Source organism: Calypte anna, chromosome 2, assembly GCF_003957555.1.
Source record: "Calypte anna isolate BGI_N300 chromosome 2, bCalAnn1_v1.p, whole genome shotgun sequence".
Lineage (NCBI taxonomy): Eukaryota > Metazoa > Chordata > Aves > Apodiformes > Trochilidae > Calypte > Calypte anna.
Genome location: NC_044245.1, coordinates 132,694,384 through 132,712,602, shown reverse-complemented (window position 1 = coordinate 132,712,602; position 18,219 = coordinate 132,694,384). Strand labels below are relative to the sequence as shown.

General features: G+C 39.7%; 1 protein-coding gene and 1 non-coding gene across 2 annotated transcripts in view; one reads left to right on the top strand and one right to left on the bottom strand.

Annotated features, from left to right (window-relative positions):
* The window catches only part of OXR1 (oxidation resistance 1), a 251,858-nt gene that overhangs the window by 194,539 nt on the left and 39,100 nt on the right, over positions 1-18,219 (bottom strand). The gene's annotated exons all lie outside the window — the stretch shown is intronic.
* On the top strand, positions 8,464-8,546 carry TRNAL-CAG. The gene has a single exon. It is a non-coding gene; the product is annotated as a tRNA-Leu (tRNA).

The window sequence follows — 18,219 nt, the reverse complement described above, 5'->3', positions numbered from 1 at the left end:
AAGAAATTCTTCACTACGAGGGTGGTGAGATACCAGACCAGGTTGCCCAGAGAAGCTGTGGATGCCCCTTCCCTGGAAATGTTCAAGGCCACACTGGATGGGGCTTGGAGCAATCCAGTTTAGTGGAGGGTGGTCCCTGCCCATGCAGAGGCATGGAACTGGGTGATCTTTAAGGCCCCTTCCAGCTCCAACAATTCTATGATTTTGTGAAAACACCCCTTGAAATTATTTTATATACACTGGTAAAGGCCAAAGTTTTTCCTTATGAAACACAATCAAGACAGCCAAAAGGACAATTTCTGTAAATCAGTAAGCAGCAATGATTTGCTGCAATAGTAGATCAACACACACATTTGAGAGAAGGGTATCCTCTCATCTAGGTTACAATGCTCTGTAAAATAGAGCCGGAACAGCATTCAGTTCCCTTTGCTTGCAGTGAATAGTTTGAAGGCTGAAATTACATTCTCTGTCGATCACTGGAAGACAGGCATAGGGACAGACTATTGAAAATTTCAGTGTCCTTTTGGCTGCCTTCCAGTCCCATCTCCAAGTGTCTGCTATTCTATTTAATGTAACTGGAGGCTACCCTTAGGATGAATATCTTTCTTCCTGACAGTTTTTGTTCTTTTTCAAGGCAGGGAAACAGTTGCAGACCAACAACAAGGACTGTCTCTCCCCAAGGCTCCTACAAAGGGCTTGGAAATGGAACAAAATGCTGCTGCCTTACCATCTTGCAAACTAGTTTCTCTACAGTTTCAATGAAAAAGCAGAGGATGCAACAGTTGAGTTTAGAAATGCTTTTCGATTGAAAATATTTTAAAACAGCAATGTGTTTTGAGGAAAATCTGTTCCATAGCTGAAATACATGGTGACCAGTCAGAAAAGGATACTGTATTGCTAAAAGTTTCTAAACTGTAACTGATTCTCGAAGGTAAGAATGGGAGCATTTTTAATACAGGACACAGAGTAAACTGGCTGGATGGATGCATGTACGAACTTGATATTCAGGGATTCCAGAACAAAATGCAACCTGCTTGAAGTCTTCAAAACCTTCACACACAAAAGATTAAATAAATCCTCTAAGTAGACATCCTGTGTTAATTTTTAACATAATTAATACAGATATTAAAAATAAGGCAGTGCACAGGTTTAAAAGCACGGCTTAAAAAAGCAAACTCACAACAACATAAATCTGTGTCTAACCTACAGTGCCCTTGAGGCATACACTGCACAGAAAAGGCCAAGTTCTGCTATGTGATCGTTTTTCATGGCCACCAGCTTTAAAATCAGGCAAGCCTCTAGCTGACCAATTTCTGCTAGGTGAGTTACAAGCTCTCCTGGCCATCAGGCTTAGCCAATTACCAAAGCTCCTTGCAGACTTTCTCCCTACTCTGCACTGCAGATGTTTGTATAGCACAGAAGCTCTGATTCACACAATAAATTGGCACCTTCTGCTTGTTATATCTGAAAGAAGCAAAACACTAAGGAGTTTAGCAGAAATTTATGCCCCCCAAAATAGCCAGGACTGATTCTTATTTACCCGAACTCACAAAAACATTACTTGCAGCAAAAATATGAGTTAAGAGGAATTCTTTTCAGGGCCACAAGCAAAGAACTACTTGTACAGCATTCCTGTGCTGGGAAGCTGTTAATATCTTCACCAGATCCCTCAGGAAATGTCAACAGTAACACCACAAAAAACAAATAAATTTGCCTAAATATTACTAGGAGCCTGAAACAGTTTCTAAAATGTCAACAAGAAAACCACACTCAAACCCAGCATGATTTCTTGTTGTTGCAAACATAAATAGGTCTTAAGCTAATCTGGAGAGAAAAGAATGGGAAGTCAGCATGGATATCAGAGCAAAGCAGAGATTCCCTCTTCACAATATACAAGGAAAATATTACTCACGCAAATAAGTCTTTTGAGAGACAGAAGATTCTATCTCTCTTTGGGATAAGAGAAGTAAAGATCTTGCTTTGAGAAAAAGAGGAAAATAAGGGGGATGGCTAGTATTTGCCAGCTACTGGGTTACTGTTTTCTGTTACAGGGTGAGGGACTAAGTATTTTGCACTTAACATACTGCTTATTTCTTTTACATACTGCATAGCACAGTCACAAGACTCTCGTATCAACAACTGCAGTAATGAACCCCACTTTCCAAACATACATCATGAGAAACCTTCCATAATGTGCTAATCATGTTTAGATATTTTAGGAGTTTTATTATAAAATATATACAACATCACTATTATTTATCATCATCACCACTGTGTGCTAATCATCAGGGCTGAACTAACTGCCCTCTTTTTTCTTGCAAGTAAGCCCATATAAAATCAGTTGGAAGCTTGTTGTCTCTGTTCTCTGCACTGAAGAAGCATCACTGATTTCAGAAAATGGTTGCAGACCCCATCCTTTCCATTAGGAGAGGAGAGAAAGGCTGAAATCTGCAAAAGGTACCAAGCACAATTAATATACAGTAGCAGAAGACCTTGGATTTACAATTTTCGTAGAATTTTACTAAGAAGGAAGTGGCGTATTGTATGGAAATAGAAACCAAGCTACACACAGCTTATCTCCCTTTCTTTGAAGTCTGCTGACTACCCTGCCAAAATCTGAATGCGGCAACAACCTGCAATACTCTAGATAATCCCATACAGTTCTGCCCCCTCCAGGTAGCTGGAGCCAAGCTTTTCTTCATCTCCCCCTTCACAATGTCTCTTTGCTATACACAGCTCTCCACAGACAGGTCTAATGGCCAAATCCTGTTTAGCTCTCTTTAAGATAAAATATCTCAACCATTTCTCAGCCTTTCTGGAAAGCACCACAGGGTCTCTAGCACAGGTTAGGTGGTAAACCACTTTTATCTTTGGTTCTTCCACTTGAGAGTCTGGGCAACAGAACATTTGACTCAACATCAATTAGACCATGAGTCTGCAGCACTTAGCTCCTTCAGGTTCAACAGCCTGCATGCTATTGCCTTTATAAACAAGGGCAAGCCTTAACAAAGTAAAAATGTGCAGCTTGAAATATTTCAGGCATTTGCCATCTAAAAATAAAACAAATTCACTGTTGATAATAAAATATAGTTAAGTCATTACAAGTTTCTATGCCTAACACATCTCCAAAGATTTACAGATTGATTTATTTTTTTTTTTCCAAACAAGTACAAGGATATTTTTCACAGCTAGAACATTTGAGCTGGAAGCTGAAAGTCATGCTAGATGCTTATTCATCAATTACTAATTAGAATCTTGCAGGTCAGGTTCTGCCCCAGTGTCAGCTGTCAAGTTACCTTTCTTTAGCCACGCTAAATACACACCCCCATCCACACCCTGTATTTATAGTAATAAATTTAACTGCTTTTATCCCTGGGAGTTAGAAGGTTATAGGACAGGATGAGGACAGGTCAGGAACAGGACTGAGATCTACTCTTCATTTGAATTTGTTCTAATGACAGTGGATAAGAAATCCACTCACTATAATCACAGTGGTTAACACTTTAAACAGGAACTCATGACTCCTGTGAACAGCCAATACAGTCTTAAGATAAAGGCAGTTCCATCTTTATGTTTTAAAGAACTCCCTGATTTACACTTTAGAATTTAAAAAATGAAGAAAAAACATTATTCCAGGTCAACAGGAAGCAATTGCAGACCAAAGCGCTCTCCAGTTGGTGCTCAAGTTCATGATGAAATAGTGACTTGGGAGGAAAAAAAAGCTGAGACTCAACATCATTTGCAGGGGATAGAAGGAATTCTCCCTCCCCTGCCTCATACTCAGATGCTGTACTTCTTCTGGATCCTGCTGGTAACACACACTCCTGAGGCATTTTCTGTTATGAACACAGACAGTGCAGCCATGCCATGCCAGCCTTCTCTAGTATTGCTGGCTTCCTATAAACACCACAGGATTCCACACACTTAATCAGCTTTACATCTTCAAGTGCATTTTATTAGTTATGGGAATTTAAGAGAATGTACCTAATTCAAAGGAGATTTATGAGCATTCTTACTTATAAGGTGTTTTAGGGATGAGTTATTGAATAGGGAAGACCCAAGTGAATAGAGTAAAACAAAGATTTTTTTTTCTCAGCTACTCCCCTCAGATCTCCAATTCCCACTAGAACTGATGCACAGGACAAAGCCTCTATTACTATTCAAGCCCATTTTTACCTGTGACCATGACAAGACATCAAGTTCTGCTGCAAAAGCAGCTGGCAGCTGAGAAAGTATGGTCCCAATGCACAGCATTCTAGCTTGCAGTCTGTTTCTGCTACTGATGTAGATATATTTTTAATATAAAGGAGTAAATCTGGTCTCTAAAACTTATGGAAGGCAGGAAGAAAGCTTCCCAGGTTCCTGACAACATTTTGAGTCTATGCATCACTTTTTATTACTGTTTATGCAACCAAAAAGGTCTGACAACAGGACAAGTGGTACTGGTAAGGTTAAGCACATTTGCATTTGCAGAACTACAGGCAAAATGTGAGGTTATAAACATATTGAAAAGGCATAAAATTTTTAAAGCAAGTCCCAATTTAACCATCTTGTTATTATCCATATAACATACTCCACTTTCTCTTTGGAAGGAGATGCATTGGTCCCACAGGATTCAGCTACTTTTTCTGAATTAGTAATTATTTCTTTCAGAGCCCACAAGGAGAGCCCTGAAACATAAGAAGGAAAACAGCCCTCCTATTCAAAGAAAGAACCACAAAAAAATCACAAAAGATGCTCTCACTAAGTGGCTTTGCAGGACAGAAACTCATAATGGCCAAGGAAGAGCTATCAAGTGACAGAGGATGGATAGAAAAGGTGGGAGACAAACTTGGTATCAGGTGACGTTTTGATCCTTTTATCTCCAGTGCTGGAGATGCTGGACCCAGCATTTAAATATATTGACAGCTACTGTATACTGACATCAGTGTGAATCACTACAGCACCATAAGTTTAACCACAACATCTAATAACGAAAATTGCAAATTCAATGCTAAAACTGCACTAACCTCAGACCCCTGCAGCTTCCTCGGGTTTTGAGAGGTTTGTGCAGATGTAAGCTTAGGTAATAGGTACAGACTACTTTCTCTGCACAGCTGAGCTGGGTGAGAAGGTTACTGCCCTAAGACCCGCCAGTTTAGCTGACCATTCTGCACATCATTTCAGCTGTAAATGGGGAAGTCTCTTTCCATAAAATGTTTAGGGAGTAACACCCAGAAGCTGGAAAAGAATCAGAAAAAACTGTGCACTCACTTCCATACATTGAGTCTGTCCATTCTTCTGAATTTGGGAACCCCATTGTTGCTACCTACTATTTCTGATTTTTGCCCGAAACAAAGCAGGATTTGCAAGCTTTGTTTCCCTTTCTAATTGTAAAGAGGTCTATGTTGTCCCATGTAGCATCCACAAAATCATGAACCTCATCAACTGACATTACAGGCAGCTACAGTAGCTGCATATTCACAACAGAAAAAAAGCATAAATAAGAGAAAAATCATAGTACTTGATGGAGTTCTATTTGAGGAAAGAGATTTCAGCTCCCAAATGTTTCCTGTTACTCTGATTAAATCCATTAATTCACCATAATGTGAACAGCATTTGAAGCTCCATCGATCAGTACAATCATTGCAGATATTTTCACATTAGCTTATATGGGTTTAGCATTATTCTTGATTCTTCAATTCTGCTTTCAGAAGACAAGTCATTATCAAGAATTTTATAATACAGCCACATTTAAATTATTTTTCTGTATTTTTTTACTCATTGAACTTTCTAGAATACTGCCATGTATTCTGAAAACTGAACTCAGACTGCACTGATTTTTGTTATATACATAAATAATGCAAAATGGAATCAGATTTTCTCCAATTTGCTAATAATAGGCATCTATTATTAAATTCTAGGTTGGCCACCAGCATAACAACATTTGAGGGAGTATCATCAGGGCATACCCAACAAAAGTGAATTCCTGAGTACTCTCAGAGCTATCACTTCCAATGGAAACAACGCATCTCAAGTCCCAGAGACTCATTTTCAGTAGCTGAGAAGCCCACCCTGCAAAAGAACAGCCTCAAAACCAATGAATCTGGTTGTGTGACAGGCAGTTAGTTAAGTCTGCATCAAAGCAGCTGGGGAATACACACATCTTTATGAATATGTAATTTTTATGGAGGTTTACAGTTCACTTACCAGAGCTTACATCAGTCAGTATAGAAACTGCTATATGGAATTCAGTCATGGATCAGCAAGCAGGGCTGAATCCACCCCTAGCATACAAAGTACTGCAACATTCTGACCAGCAAGCTGCCAGATCAGCACATTTTGCAGCAACAGCCAGAGAGTTAACACAGAGAGAGTTCCAGACAGAGTTCCAGATCAAAAAATTGCCACTGCTAAAGGAGATACCAGTGCTGTCCAGGAGTAGGCATGGTCTGATTCTCCACTAAGGTCACTGTATGTCTGGTACACAGCTCTACAAGAAAAACCTTCCTTGTGTAATCCATGAATTTTGAAGCCAATGGGTAAGGTTATCTTTATGATTTAGACTTGATTTAAATTAAGACCTTAAAATTAAAACCTATTTAGTTAATTTTCCCAGTCATTCAAGATGTATTCTCTCTGCTTTTCACCATCACTTTGCCTTGAAATACTGAACATAAATAAGGTTTTGGAGCTGTTGGCTGAAGACCCAAACAACTCTGTGCTGATAGAATGGGTGTAGCTGCAACCCCAGTTTATTTTGGAGTTGCTACTCTATGAGCAGCCTTGGATGGCCATACATCTGCCAACTGTATTTCCACTTACTGGATCCTCCCTATCTTGCTACATGGAGGGGACAAGAAGACTTGATAATGTTTCTGTTGACTTCAACAGTTATGGCTTAAAAAAAAAAAAAAACAAAAATAAAACAGACCCCCCCCCCCAGATCATCACCACACTAGCTAGGACTCTAATTTGAACAGAACTATTGAGTCCATATAAACAGGTTTTGTGACCTTTACTACCAAGTCCCCCCACAGCATTTAAATATATTGCTAATTCTATTTATGGGAAACTTACATCTCTGGCCATCAAAGAATCCCTCCCAGTAAGTCAGCCAGGCCTGCTTTTTCTCCAAGTCTGGAACACTGAAACGCATAACAGCGTACCTTCTGTCTCCCTTCATAACAAGAAGCATAAAATTTCCAGTATGTTATAAAAACACTGGTTACATAGGCTAGTCTTTAAATACAATTAGGAGCCAGGAAAAATTACTTGTTGCTCTAGTAATAAATACAAGCACAAAAATGCAAATGTTTAGGACACATTAACTGCAAATCCAAGGCACAGTATAAATACTCTAAATGTATTGAATTGTTGTTGCATAAAATTGTTCAAAATTATGGCACAAAATTGTAGAATCACAGAACAACACAGGTTTGAGGGGATCTATGGCACATGCCTACTCTAATGCCTTGCTCAAAGCAAGGCCAATTTTGACGACAGAATTAATTCTGAAGTCAAGACAAGGCAGGGATTTGTCCAGTCCACTCCTGTGTATCTCCAAGGAAGGGCATGGCCAGCAGGACATGGCCAGCAGGTCATTATTCCCCTCTATTTAGCAACAGTGAGACTGCATCAGAGTACTAGGTTCAGCACTTTGGGCTGCCCAGAGCAAGAAACCGGATCCAGAAGAACCATTCCTCCAAACAGTAACAATTGTTTTTCTTCCATAACAGAACCTAATTAAATCAGTATAAATTTCTGACCAACCTAGCAGAGACTTTAGCCTTTTTTGTCATGCCATTTTCAAAATACTGTTCCTTAAGGTTCCAGGGAATAATTACGTTTTGGGGACAGAGGTATACTTGTCATTTCTGATAGTCAGTTTCTGGTTGGTTGTCACATGACAAAATTTGATTTTTTAATTAAATTTACATTTCGAACAGAGCCATTGAATTTTAAAGCTGATGCTCCCAAACACATGTACCTCTTGCTTTCCAAACTGACTTTTACTCCTAAATCCTGACCAAATTCATATAGTACGGTTAGAGCTTCTTGGATAATTATAAAAAAATGCAGCAAGGGAAGATACAATTTGTTTCACTGTAACACTTCTCTTTCAAATGTCACAGGGAACACTCAACATGAATAACCTGCACCTGCCTCAAAGGGATTTTTATAGACAGCATAGGAAACAAATCAGCCTTGACAATGCCCTTGTGCAACCTACCACATTTTTATTCATTTCTGTACACCTTGAAACTTCTGCTGCATGGCTTGTGTAATTTATGAACAACAGTCTCGGCTTCTTTCTCAACATACCGACATTCAGGTACTCACCGAGTCAAACAAATTAACACCACAGCAGAATCAGCACAAGAACCATTTTAGCCTGGCATATTTTTTAACATTCACTGTGGGACAGAGTGGAGTCCGGCACCACCCCCCCAGGTGCTGCTGAGGCGGCAACAGCCACTGTGGGTCAGGATGGCCGAGCGGTCTAAGGCGCTGCGTTCAGGTCGCAGTCTCCCCTGGAGGCGTGGGTTCGAATCCCACTTCTGACACTTCCTTTTGGCCCACATCTCACCCCTCACCACGGCTCGCCTCCTCCTCTCTCTCTTTAGCAACCCACATCTCGGGGCAGGACTCACACGCACCCCGTGCACCTTTGCTGCTCACACCAACCGGGGACCTGATGTTGACCCACCTGAGGGAGGGATCTGCCTATATTGCAGCAGCGATTCCCAAACTCAGCAACTCCGAATGCTCCATCCTGCACTTGGCACAGGGGAACACAAGCCACAGACATCAATGGCGAGAGGTGTGCCTGGAAACCAGCCCTGCAGAAAGGTACTCGGGGCTGCAGCAGGCTCAATAGAAGCCATCAGTGTGCCCAGGCAGCCACGAGGGCAAACTGCATCCTGGGGACATCAAGCACAGCATCACCAGCCTGTCAAAAGAAGTGATGGTTCTTCTGTATTCAGTGTTGGCGTAACCTCACTTCTGGAGCCCACCATCCTCAGATGTCTCCAGCATCCTGGCCTGCACAGAACAAAAAATCTTCCAAATCCTTTATTAATATTTTATGTAGGTTACAGTCACTATTAAGAACATGCAACAAACTGTGGCAAAGCACCTGATATTAGCTTAATTGATAGCAAGAATTTCGTTGAACAATCTCTTCCTACAAATTGGCTTACAGAAACTTTCACATGATAGACTGGACAGAATCTAGAGAGCCATTTGAGGGAAAGAAGAACTGCTATTTTAAAAACAATCTGATTATCAGTATGTACGTTAGCTATTTCATAATCACATGCCAATATCTGCAGTCTTTTATATAGAAGTTTAGCAAAGCTAGGTTGAAATTCATCACATGAATACATGCAGCTCTCTACTCAATTTTAAACCAAAATGATCATATTAGCTTGACATAATCCAGTCTTCAATAACTTCCATTATTTAAAGGAAGCACATGATCAACTTTTTGAGATTAAAATTACATATAACTTAGCCATTGCTAATCACAAGGACTGAGACCAACCAACATTTGCGTATGAGGCAAATATTTCCTGTGAGAAAATGTCACAAGGCGAGGTGTACAGAGCCACAAGATTCTCAGAAATCTTTTATCTCTCTGAAGTGGTGCACGAGGGAGTGCTTCTGATAAGATACAGAGAAGGACAAATTTATTCAATTTTTTTTAAGAAGGAGTCTATACACTTGTTATAAGCAAGCAGGAATTAAAAGCCACAGAAAAATCTTATGTTTTACCAAAGGAAAGGTTTTCTTTCAGCAAGTCTCTATTAAATTCAGTCTCTCAATTAATAAGGAACAATGTTACCCCTATGCCTGTGTGGCAGTTGCAGCCAGAGCTGCACCTGTGAGCAGAGCCCTCAATGACCAGAAGGGAAAAGAACAGAGGCAGACCCCACACCTGATGCGAACCCTGAAGGGGTTTCAGGGAAACGGATAATTTTATGGGCAAGCCAGGTTTCTACCATTACCACAACTGTACCATCATGCATGAGAAGACATTACTACATAGTATTTTCCTTCGTATAAAATTGCCTCCAGCAAACAAATGGTTACCACCAAATTTCTCTCATCCTAATTTTATGAATGCTGCCCATGGACTCGAGGAGAATACAGCAAGGCAGAGACCATCTCATTATATGCTCATCACAAAGTATAATAGATAACTAGATCTGATACGTGCTTATCACTCAGCATGAGTGACTGAACAGCCAAAATGGATGGAAATTGCTTCCAGTATTTCTTTCCTGACACCTGCACATCACTTTGAAAAGAATTAGATGAAGTCCAGCCAAGTACACACTAAGTAGGTCGGTACTGAGGGAGTTTTGAGATATCTCATTACTTCTACTGCTAATTAATGAGTAGGACAGTATATTTCCAATACTTCCTGGTTTTCAAAGATTCTTTTTAAAACAGATGTTAAAGGACTAATCAGGATACCATGGCTCATCTGTTCTCTTTGTCATTGAAAAAAGCCTGCACTGGCAGTTCAAAGAATGTCTGAATTTGCATTTAACTTACTGAGAAACAATCCATTACCAGCAGCTAATGATCTTTTTTGCCCTGATGAATCTACCTTGAAAGGAATCTACCTTGAAAGGAATCTACCTGAGGCTCTGTGCTGTTCACAGTTATTAAAACATAAAAGCTGGACTAACTCTGCTGAGGATATCAATGGTTAACTCTGATGTCAATTAAATGTCAGCTTTATGAACTGGAATCAATTCAGACAATCATTCTATAGAAGATGATACATGCAGAAGCTCTTCTCTCAGTACATGGGTCCTGGATCACTACTGGCACAAGCAACACTGCGGAGTGGCAGCCCTGAAGGGCAGCTTCAGGAGAAGGAGAAATGAGGGCCCAGAAAGTGAAAACAACACACAGATGTTTCTGACAGCATAGAGATGCATGTGAAAGCACAGGAAAGAAGCTGCAAATCTTGCACGTGGTTCTCCTGTGGACAGACAACCATCACAGTATGGGCCAGCTTGTTACTCTGTCTATTACTTGTACTTTTTGTAACACATGTAAATGATGGGGAAAAAAACCAATACATATTTCTAAGGTATGCCTGTTCTAAAGCCAGTCTTGCTCCACTTGCAAAAGTCACATTCCCCTCTGAATCTGGGAATGCTGTCTTTTTACTGTGGACGAATACACACGCTGTGTGCTGCTAGAAATATTTGCCCCTCCCTCAGAGTGGCAATTTCAAGCTTGTGTTTAACTAGAATTCATTGATTTTTCAGTGCCTTCAGTGCTAGTGCTAGGCTCTAACAGCTTCTGCTCTCCCCAGCACAGCTGGTCCATTACAGGGTGGTCCCCACCATCGCTGCACAGCTACAGAGACTCCTCACCAAAGCACCCAGGTACTTTAATGTCTCCTTAAAAAGGAGGACCCACAAGCCTTACACAACACAACCTCTGAGAAAACAAAACTACATGCTTTCCCACCTTTTTTTTCTCATTCACTAAAGCAAGGAGCAGAGCTAGATTGCAGCCTTGTGGCAGTCAGCAATGGGCAAAGCAGAAGATCCCTAAGCAACAGCAGAGTCAGATCCTTTATTTGGTACTCGATGCAGGTTTTATATAGTAACAGTAACAAAAAACCCTCTGCATTGTCACGTTAAAATTTTGTTTACATCCGTTTTTATATGAGAAACATTTAAGTTTCAGGAGTGATTATTACAAACACCAAGTGGAATACAATAAATAAACTAATTGTCTATAAACCTGCCTCTTGATCTGACTGGTGTCCATTGAAGTAAAATAAAAATTGCAATTACAATCTCTACATAAGGGAAGTTACATAAGTAGGTGAGTGAGCCTTAAAAAACCCCACTGATCTCACAAAGTTATATTCACTCGTCAAAGCAAGTAAACTACTAGATGAAAGGAAGGCTAGCTAGGAGTATGATTAAAGACTTACTTTTCCCCCAAAGAGCACAGATATAGGCATGCTGAAGTCTGCATATTTAAAATATACAATAATAAAGATGAGCTATTGAGTCATCAGCAATTATTTTAAAAGAGCAACATGTTTATTTATAAAGAATCTGACATTTATAAAGAAAGACAAGAAGGACTTACAGTTGAAGAAGCAGAAGTCTTTGAGGTTTGGAGGTTTTGCTTTGTTTTTCTAATTTAATTTACTTTGTTTCATCTCCACTTCTGACTTCAGAAGTATCACATGTCAAGTCTTTCCTTTTTTGGCCTCTCTTGTTGTGGCCTTTAGATTTTGTGGCAAACCTTTCACACATCTTAACAAGATGCTACCTATTAATGTGATCATCCTATTTATTAAACAGGTGTAACTAAATAGTTTTTATAACACAAATTGAAGCCTCCCAGCTGCCTAGTGGTCAAATGTCACAAATGTCGATTTGATTTGCTCTTTGGATAATGTCAGGGCCCCAACAACTGGACTAAACAAAGTGAAAATTGAGAGGAAGCTTTTTTGAGTTCTGGCAGAGAAGAGGTGAGTGCAGGGTACCAGTCTGCCTTGCCCTGAGCTGCACCAGCAGTCCAGATGGATTGGGCTGGGGACACTGGCACTGGCCAGATTTCTACTATCTCTGCCCTGAGTTACAATGCCCAGAGAAGAAACAAGTATCAGGACTCCTCCTTGGCTTCTCTGAATGGATCACAGGTTTAGCTGCATTGCTTTACCCTCCTCTCCTAAATAACTTCTCCTCCATAATTAGACCTAGCCCTTATCTGCATTCCAGCCCAGTATCCTCTCAATACATACAGGAAAATTCATGCTGGATAAGGACAATGGTCAGCTGAGCTCAGCATCCTTTGGGATGGTGGCCAAAACCAGCCTTAAGGGACAAATTAATGGGGACAGTGGCAAACAGTAGGACAAAACTCTCCTGCTTCTGGGAATTGAGGTTCAGAGGATTCATAATGTGTTTCATAGACTGCAACTGACTAAAAAGTCACCAAGGCTGTTTGGGGACCTCAGGGGATCCTCCAGTCCTCGTGCTCAGAGCCTGCTCAGGGCCATAACCAGTTGGGTTTTGATTATCTTCCAGGATGGAGACCATGCAACCTTGTGGCAATCAGTTCCACTGTTTGACCACCTTCACATGAAAAAAAGCTTTTTCTTATATTTTCTGAACTTTTTAGCATTCACATGATGCTGCAACAAATTCCAGAGCCTGCCTATGCACTGCCTGAGGCTGTGTGCAAGGCTGCTGTCCTGGTTTGGGCAGGGATTTGGGCAGCTGCTGTATGGGGCAGGGATTACAATAAGGGCAATGTTTCTCAGGTCTCCCTCCACTCTGCATGGGACCACTGCTCTAACTTCACGTGAAGTAATGATCTCACCAAGGGTTTGAGACCGTAGCAGTCTTTACTTTAATTGAAATATTTGGAGATATTTCATTTTTCTGGGTTCTGACCTTTCCCCATGTTTTCCTTAAGGATTCCTTTGTTTGTCTCTCAGTAGCAGTGGAGGCATCTAGCATTGCTCAGTAACACCCAGAGGTAATTCTGTTTACAACTAGTTTTTGATAATAAATGCCAAACTATTTCTCATCTTTCACATTAGAAAAACTCAGGAAAAATGCAATGATTTGCTTAAAGGTAAATAACCTTTTGATGGCATCTTTCAGTCTTGGAACTTTCCTCATAAATAGCATTTGTCTCTTATGAGGCATCTGTTGCACTCATTTTTCCCCTTCCTATGAGTCTCCCTATCTGATGTATACCTCTGAAATGGCATCTCATTATACATGAGAATAAAGAAAGAAGCTTTATTTATTCCAGTCTTCAGATTCACTTTTTCATCAGAAACAGAGAAAAACATTATGAAATCAGACCTAGAATTCTGTGTTTAGAAAACAACCTTGTCCATGTTAAGAAACAAAAAGACCTGAGGCCTTGGGGTGAGGGAATGTTTCATCTGACAGTACAGTTCACAGGAGAATAAGTATTTAAAATAAGATTACTAGGAAGAGCTGACCAATGACTCATTATACAGAGGAAAAAAAAGAGTTGGCCATTTCAAAAGTTGTGCTGGTGTTGTGCTTTCACTCTGGTTATTTATTGCAAAGAGTATCTTGAGCTGTGTTAAAGATGGAAGATCAAACAGGGACAAAAGCTAACACTGTATGGTCATCACTAGGGCCTTACAGAGTTTTTTACATTTTTGGATAGGTTCTTGAGAAAGCTCCATTTCTCCTGGAAGAAAAACTAAGTGAGTAATAAAGCAGATTTTCTATCTTGGTTGAAAGATGGATAAAAGGGTGGAAGTAACACCCTACTGAGGCCATAAAAAGATTACAGGGATTAAGGAGAACACAGCATGACATAAGAAGCCCTGTACAAACCTGGGTTGGCCCTCCTGGCTTTGCTGTAATGCAGCTAGAACAATGACTCATACACCAAGCATATTACAGAATAAATCATGCACTGTAACTAGTGGTAAATGAAATATTCCTGCTCTTGAGAACTGCTCTTTTCACAGAGCAGTCCTTCAAGACAGTCTGAGAAGAACTGAGGCAATTTTCTTCCCATAACTATGAGAACCAGGAAGCAGAGCTAAAATTCCCATGCAATAAGTTCAATTTCAACATCTATAATTTTAATATGGCTACTTAGTTATATAACATTTGCTATCAAAATTATACCTGTATTAAAAAGAATTATTGGATGTTTATAAGCTTAAAAACTGTTACAGAAATGACAAATCAAAATACTGGCTGTAGACAAACCAGCTTCCAGTGTTCTGATAATTACAATTAGGGAGCTTAATGAAATCCAGTGTATCAGATTATTTTCAGAAGCCCAACATCTCTGACTTGTATTACTGTGACATCTTCCAGCAAGTACGGAGAGAATGGACTAGATCTACAGATTAATTTATAGTCTCCCATTCAGACTGATTTTCTTGTACTTTCTGGCAATATTTAAGAAAAAAATTTTCAATTAATTGAAAGTCATTTAGTGCTCTCACCAAATTACTCTTCAATCAGTCTGGAGCAGATAAGCTTTCTTCCTCCAAGTGCCTCTGATTTCCTCTCAATACACAAAGTACTTAATCAAAACTTTCCATGGAAGTGGCATTAGCTAGACACACATGGCATACCAAGTTCCTCTTAGGCTTCCTGCCAGAAAACCAGCAGTGCTAATGCTCTCCTTCATTTAAAGTGTCAGCAAAACAGGCAATTTATGGCCACATAAATATGGAGCCAACAACCTATGTCCACTTTCTGTGGCAATACAGCACAGACTCAGACATATACTTGGTCCCTTTCCCTCGGAGTGGTTCATGCTGCTGAATACAGAATCAGAATACACTTTACAAAGTGTCTCCTGTAACACTGTAATAAAATAAATCACCACTATGAGTGTTTAAAAAGATGTCAGGGAGCAGCATGAACAAATCCTATTAGCAGCCAACAGGATCTGTGCAGATATCTACTATTCACCACATTGAAAATGTAACCCCAGGGCTATATGCATACAGGTAGGATGAAGACATACCACACTGTGAAACAAGGTTTGGTTTATACCAGGTTAATGGCATTTTTGTTAGGAAATAAAGATACAGGGAGAAAAGCCTTTTGCTGCTGATACAGTGCCATGAGTGTGGGCAGGGTTTAACAAAAAAAGCATCCAAAGAAATGGAGAAAATATGTAATTTCCAGAAGCATTTGAAAAAGTCTGCAGGACATGACAACAGCTCTCATTATGTGGTAGCAATTCTGCTTAAAAAGGTTTCAGAGATGTATCTGGAAAGCAATCCCCAGAAGAAAATGTGTTTCTGACCAGTAGTGTAGCTATTCTTACGTGTGAAGGAGGCAGCAGAGTTGAGATACCGTCACCTCTGTGAGGTGCCTTTCACATAGAAGTTGAAATTAAACTAGAGCTTTTTAAAACTGACACTAGGTTTCATGTGTGGCAGCACTGATAATTCTCTAATCTACAGACTTCATCTCCTAAAAATGAGAGAAATGTCACAAAGTTACTTTTACAGATGGAATCTAGCACATGCAGTTCTGCCAAGACTGGAAACATATCAACATCTGGAGATACCTGCAGGGCACAGAGGCCCAAGATCAGCACAAAATCTGAGCATGAGGAGAAGTTCATCATTATCTGTGAAATGTCTTCATCCTTTCCTCTGCAGGAAAAAGTGATTGCACTGGGGCATAAGTAACTTCAATTGACTTCATCATTCAGCAAGACTGACCTTCAGTTTATACCTTGGCATATTTTTCTTCCAAATGTGTTTCTTGAAAAGCCAAACCAAACAACACTTGCCTCATCCTGCATACTACTGAGAAACAGCATTGTTCAAAAATTCTGGTGAAATCCTGATTTCTAGAATAAGAGCAAAATAATTCCACTGAATTCAGAAATGCCATGGGCTTGCTCTTCAGCAGGAGTTTGAACAGGGTGTAACAGGGTACATATCACTGTTTATTGAGCTGAGCCACATACCCAATATATCTTAACTGTCTTGCTCAGAAACTGTGCCCCCTGAATCTTCTAAAGCATGAAGGAACTGGAAACATGACCTGAAAGGTGTCTGCAGTTTTGCTTAGGTATTAATTGCTTGAGATCAACTGGAGAAGTAAATAAACACACATTCTGGACAGAAAAAAAATTATTGCAGTCACTGAGATGTGTCAGCCACTTTTGAAGAAGGAAGTTATGGTATTAATTGTTAGAACTGAATTTCAAGTGTAATTCTGTAATTAAAATATGCAACTAATAACTGGACATTTTTACAGAACTCCAAGATATTAGCAAAGAAACAGAGAGTTAAATAATTCTGAATATTACACCCGCAGCATGGAATTGGTGTAGAAATTGAGATAACTCTAACAAAAAGATACGTGCCATGTTGACTGGTTTGCTCATGCAAATGATTTTGAAAGGCTCTACTCAAAGTGGCATAGAGTTTTATTGTAAAATAGACCTCTGTAAAAATGCAACTGAGAAAATGTTAATTAATTAATATAAACTTAAACATAAGAAAGTTAATTCCATAACAGAGCAGAAGAGACTAAGCATGTTATAGCTTCATTCAAATGTTGTCAATTCCAATTAAAAAGCAAAAGCAAGGTGAAAGTGAGAATCATGTGCATTTAGATCAAAGCAGGTAATTATTTTTCTACACTTAAAAAATCCCAAATAAAAAACCAGACATAACCTCTTAGTGTTCAGGAATGGACAGAGTTCCATGGCCATCCCCTGGCCATGCTTTAGTACCTTGCAGAGGTATAAGAGCAAACATAGGAACAGTCCAGGACTAATGCTAATAAAACCCATGAAATTTAGAAACCATGTTTAAACACAGCCTTTCTGCAGCTAAGGAGAAAAGAACACAGTAATCTAGGGTTATCTTATCTTGAAAACACTACAGTTTGTTCATATCAGGAGCTTATAAATGAATGGTATTTCTTTAAGTTTCTAATCAAAGTCAGATATGAAATTAGGGAGCCAGTAACTGCCAGTGACCAAAAAGCTGATATGTCTTTCCAAATTTCTTCATCCTCCTTCTCTACCAGTCACATTATTTGCCCAGCTTAGTGATCACCTAAGATTATAATCATGCCAAAAGAGGCAGACACTGTAGAAAGATCTGCTATTCCACTTATCCCAGGACTTAAATTGTTGCTGACAGACTTGGCCTAAGAAAATTTACTATCATTTTAGAGGCTGATGGGAATGATTTGGAAAGAAAACTATTTGCCTCCAGAAATAACTGCTGTGTTATGAAACTCCAGGCCTACTGGCCAAAGCTGTCATCACTGCCACTCACACAGCCTGGCACCAAGCACCATCAGATACAACAGAAGCTCTCAGCTGCATCAGCCACCAGCGACTCAGGCTGGAGTCACACCCTATAAATAAAATGCTGTTCACAGAGATGACCACAATAAAAATAAACTCTGAGTTCACACCGGGGCAATCAGGGTGCCTAGAAATCAGTCTTTTTCCCTCTTTTTTTGTTTTCCTTTTCTTTTTTTTTTTTTTTTTTCTCTTTTTTTTTTTCTCTTTTTTTTTCTCTTTTTTTTTTTTTTTTTCCTTTTCTTTCTTCCCTCCAAAATTCCTCGAGTAAACATAGTAACAGTAGCCCTCAACAGCCTAAGCACTGGCAACACAAGCTCTGGCTGCTTTCTTAGGTCTACAGACCTTCTCCAGGAGCAACCAATGGACGAGGAAGGAGACATCGCACAC